Here is a 5,610-nt window from a genome sequence, read left to right on the forward strand (position 1 = left end):
CTGCGCTTCTTTTTCTTATCGCCCTTGGCAATGGCCTTCTGGGCCTTTCCGGCCTTCTTGGCAGCCTTTCCAGATGCCTTGGGTGGCATGATGATGCTCGTGCTGGCTGGCTGGCTGGCGTTGCGATACAATAATGAACTTTTGCGCGAGGCGAGCTTTCCTTTTATATCCCGCTCGCGACTCAGCTCAGAGCGGGTCGCGTGGCGGAGCGCGCTGATTGGTCAGTGGCGGGCTCCCTTGATCCTGAGCGGGGTATATAACACGAAGCTCGATCTGCGGGGCGGCATAAAAGACAAACGACAAACCGGGCATAAAGGCATAAAGATAAAGAGAGACTCGCCAGCCAGCAGCCGCCGTGAGCAGACGTGCTCCCAGGAGCTCCCGCCACCTACAGGAGAAACTGAGCGTTGGCTCCGCCCACCTCACTCAGGATTGGTGCGCCAGCGAGCCAATCACAGCCGGCCGGCCGCGTAGCAGCCAGCCACACTCACTGCCAGTCGACTACAAGCTCTCTCGGCGTCAAGACACGCCGGGGCACCTGTACTGTGTCTCAACCTAGCTCTACTGACGCTTACAGCAGTATGATGTCCTAATAAAATAACTACCCATCCTCATCCTTCATCCCACACCCCCTCCCCCCCCCATCCCCCACCCTCTCCTCCCCATTCTCTCCCTGCCTGTACCAAGACACACCACACACACACTCACACAATACACAATGCATAACCTACTAATCATAGAATTAAGGAGTGAATAAGGCTGTCTTTCTAAACTGTTTCTACCTCTTGTATTTCGCCATTCCAAACGATCATTCCCGAGCGGTAGCCAAAACCGGGTTCTTGAAATTCTTGCGAAGGTTTGATCGGGCATCTAACAGCCTTGTAGCAGGCTTAGGCTATCGATAGGTTCAATTACCACCTTGTCTAGTAGCTCTAGTTGCCTAGCAACTAGAAGTTAGAGGCCTCGGCCTAACTAACACCCACCATCCACTTAGTCTACCTGGACACTTCACAGCACCCACCATAGTATAGATTAGATTAGGCTGCCTGGCCCACCAAGCTATGGCGACCAAAGTCAGATTCACAGACGAATCTGGCCGGGGTCGTACCCCAGCCCAACTACTTGAGGTGATCTACGAGGTCACCCAGATTACCTACAAAAATGTGTACAAAATAACGAATGGAGCCATCTTGTTGGTACCCAATGCAAACCTCCCAGACCTCCTTTCGTCAGACACCATGAACAAACTAAGGGAGAAGAATATCACTGTCTACCCCCCTGCCGAATTCCAAGCCCAGCGCACCATCTTTGTACATAGGATCCATGACATCATCATGGACCACTCAAATGATGAAATAATTGCAGAAATAGAGAGGAAAAACAGGGTTGTCAAAATACTTCAGGCCCACAGATTCACAACCCAACGCAACAACCAAGTACTGAAACTTACTCTGGCTTCACCGGAGCAAGCAACGCAAGTCTGCACACAAGGCCTTTCTGCATTTGGCATCATGGCTGAACCTGACAAAATCCACCCACAGAGGTTTTACAAGCTCAAGCAATGCTTCAAATGCTTTCAGTATGACCACTATTCCAATGCATGTAACAATGGAACCCCCAAGTGCAGCAGGTGCACAGGGGAACACAGCTACAGGGAATGCACAAACCCAACACCCAAATGTGCTCTATGCAACGGTCCACACATTGCAATCTCGCATCTTTGTCCCCGCAGGCAAGAGGCAATCAAGCAATTGCATGAAACAGAGACAGCAGCCCGCCAACAGGCAGCTATTACCATCCCTGCCCCTCCTCCACCAGTAAATGCCTGGGGCATCCCTAACCAACAACAGGCCCAGTCGGTGGCCCAAGTGGGCCACCAAAGCACCCAACACCCCCATAACCCCACGGTTATACCAGAGCAAACCCAGAATCAAACACAACAGGCCCCAACACCTAACTCTCTTGCACCAAACCCCGATCCCAAGCCCAGCTTAGGGGCCGAACTCCTAACATTTGCTCAAATCCAATTTCCAGACAACCCAGTGAAGCTCCTAGGTTTCTGGAACTCACTTAGGAAAGACAATGGCCTACCCCCTGTCCATATGTCCGAGGACTCGCTTGCCTACTTGACTCCTAACATCACAACAACCGCCGGCCAGGCCCAAGCACAACCCAACAACCCCAACCCTAGTACTCCTCGCCCCCTGGCTTCAACCAACGCCCAGGAGACTCCAAACTCCCTGAACAACCCCGGCCCCTCCACCCCGACATCCTGGGAAACACCTATGTCCACCCTTCCTGAAACAATCCCACATCAGATCCTCCTCCAAGCTATCACAAACTCCCTTGCCATACGGAACCCCACCCGCCCTAGGAAATTTCGCTTCAAACATCGCAGCCCCACAACAATATATTCCACACAACGCGGTGCCAAGAGGCCTAGGACCAACACTTACAGCCGAACCCCATCCCCTGTGGACGGAGCAAGGGCAAGCAGCCCCCACAACTCTCCACCAGAGAGCGACTCTAGCACCACGGATGTCGACATCATGAACAGCAGTGACACCGAAGACCCCTCAATGGCACAGCAACGTATGGAAAACTCCAACTCCAACCAATCCCCGACCGGAACCAGGAACAAGATACCTGGCTCAACAGCTTTACCCCCCTCCTCCACAAACAGAAGCGACCAAACCGTATGTAATAACATTGGCACTACAGCCAAACAAACACTTCCATCTCATAGCCAATAATGGGGATCACAATCCTTCAGGTGAACATCAGACATTACTTCAACAACAGATACCTACTCACTCTGGAGGTAGCCAGACTTAACCCAGATGTTGTCTTACTCAATGAAACAGCGGCCAGACAAGACCAGCACATCTCCATCTGGGGATATTCCACCAGGGAAGTCAACAGGGGTAGGTACAGTGGGGTGGCAATACTAATAAGAAGAGGGCTCTCCTACCGCCCCATTCTCATAGAAGACGACAACTTTCTTGCAATAGAACTCACCACTTCACACGGCCCCCTCATTGTCTGCACCGCATATCTACCACCTAGACTGGCCTACCTCCCCTCCATCCCTCTGAACAAGCTGCTCGACAGGAACCTCCCCACTATCATCGCAGGAGACCTGAATGCCCACCATCAGGCCTTATTCAACGCCCCTGACAGGCCAGACCTCAAGGGCAGGCAGCTCTTCAATCTAATGCAAAACCGGGACCTCTCCTTCCAAGGCCCCCACTTTAAGACGTTCTTTGCGGGCAACCATAGGGGCACCCCTGACATAGTGCTGACCAACAGAGATTGTGACCTGTTCCACTGCAGAGTAACCCCAGGCAAGAACGTGGGGTCGGATCACATCCCTGTGGTCACATCCCTCCAAGCAACCCCCTTCAGATATGTGGCACCATCCAGGCCCAGATTGGAAACCATACGTGCCCGTGACTATGACACCTTCCTTGCTGGCGACCCCATCCTTGAGTTCGACAACCTCCCAACCCAAACAATCGACCAAGCAGTAAACACCATCCACAACCGGATCCAGCTTGCAACCGAGGCCACCTGTGAAATATCCACCACTAGGACTTACCACCAATATAAGCCGACCCGAGAAATCAGAGGCAAAATGAATGTGTACCAGCGAGCCTGCCAAAGCCACTACCAAACAGGCCAGCCACCAGCGTTGACCCTGCAAACACTCAGAAGGGAAACCATAGACCTTACGCTGACCCACAAGAGCCACATTTGGAGAACCCTAGTGAGACAGGCCAACCAATACAAAAGGGAGCCGGGAACTTTCTGGCGCAAGATCAGACAGCTCCTGGGATCGGTTAACCCCAGCCTCACCCACCTTGTACACACATTCCTTGACGAAGATGAAGAGGAGCAACAAGAAAAAATAGAAGACCCGCAGGATCAGGCTGACCTCATGGGCGCAGTTTGGAAAAAGACACTCACAGCTTCAAACAGCAGAGCCTTCAACAACACTCACTTTGAACTTGTCAACCAATGGACAACAGAAAATGCCGCCTCCCTTAACAGCACCCCTCTGATTGACCTGACAACCCTAGAAGACGACCACCCTTTAACAAGACCCATAACTATGCTAGAGATGAGAGGAGTCATCAAAAACACCAGAGATAAGGCCCCAGGACCTTCAGGGATCAAAGCGCTGCAGATCAAACTTCTACCAGGCAATCTTATGCAATCCATACTCAACCTATTCAACGCTATGCTGGCATCGGGTCACATTCCTGTAGCATTCAAGTCAGCCAAGATGATATTCATTCCCAAACCCAAGAAAGACCCCCACCAACCTGGCAACTACCGACCAATCTCACTCTTAGACTCAATAGGCAAGTGCTTTGAAAAAATCATGTCAAACCGCCTTAACTACTACATGGAGTACAACAACCTCTTCACAGAAAAGCAGTTTGGCTTTCGAGCACATAGATCAACCCAGCACGCAATTAACATCATCTACGACGCCTTAAGCTCAATTCGCAAGCAAAAACAGGTAGCCTTGATTGCGACGAGGGACGTACACAAGGCCTTCGACAGCCTGTGGCACGATGGTCTGGTGTACAAATTAGCAGACTTACCAGCGCAAAACTGGACCCTCCTCAGGCTGATCAGTAATTTCCTTAAGAATAGGCAAGTTACCCCCAGCTTCAAGGCAAACGAGGCCGCAGCCTTCACCCCAACAGCTGGAGTCCCCCAAGGATCATGCTTGAGCCCGGTTCTCTTCAACATCTTTGTAAATGACCTGCCCCAACCAGAGTATAGGGACACCATTATCGTGCAATTTGCGGACGACGTAACACACGTAATAACATCTAACCCTAGCAGCCAAGCGGCCAAACACGCAACTGCAACCCGTAAGGCAAACGTAGAACTAGCAAGGACTGCTAACTGGGAAAGGAAATGGAGGATCACCACTAACCCAGAAAAGATTCAATTAAGCACTGTCGGCTGTATGGCCTTCTCAATTGAAAATGAGGGGGGAATAAGAATCAGGGGTGAACCCATAGCCATCTCAAACTCCAACACAGTGCTCGGTTACAACTTCAACAGGCTACTCAACTCCTCCCAGTACGTATCCCAGAAGACAGCGATGGCCCGGGGCTCACTGGCGAGGCTCTTCCGTTTCAACCAAGCCCCATCCCACATCAAGCTCCACCTGTACAGAATGATCATAAGGCCTAGCTTGGAATACCCATACGTTCCCCTGAACCTCACCAACAAATCCAACATGTTGAAGATACAACGAGTACAAAACAAAGCACTTCGCTTTGCAGAGGGCCTGACTCTGAGGGACAGGGTGAGAACCGACCTGATCCATGAGACGCTCAACATGAAGCCAATGAACATTAGGCTCAGCTACCTGGCCAGAAGACAGCTGTACCGTATGAAGAACATGTATGTCCCAGACCCAGAAGATCCCTTCGTAGCAGAAAACACCACCAGCGACTACGAGATCCACGAACCACCACACAGAACCAGAAGAATCACTCTCCAACAAAAAGTGATCAGACATATCCATGATGAGGCCTTCCCAAGCCCTCAGATACTAAGCGGTCTGCCAGACGATCCAGATGAGTG

The sequence above is a fragment of the Procambarus clarkii genome, chromosome 19 (genome assembly GCF_040958095.1).
Source record: "Procambarus clarkii isolate CNS0578487 chromosome 19, FALCON_Pclarkii_2.0, whole genome shotgun sequence".
Classification (NCBI taxonomy): Eukaryota; Metazoa; Arthropoda; class Malacostraca; order Decapoda; family Cambaridae; genus Procambarus; species Procambarus clarkii.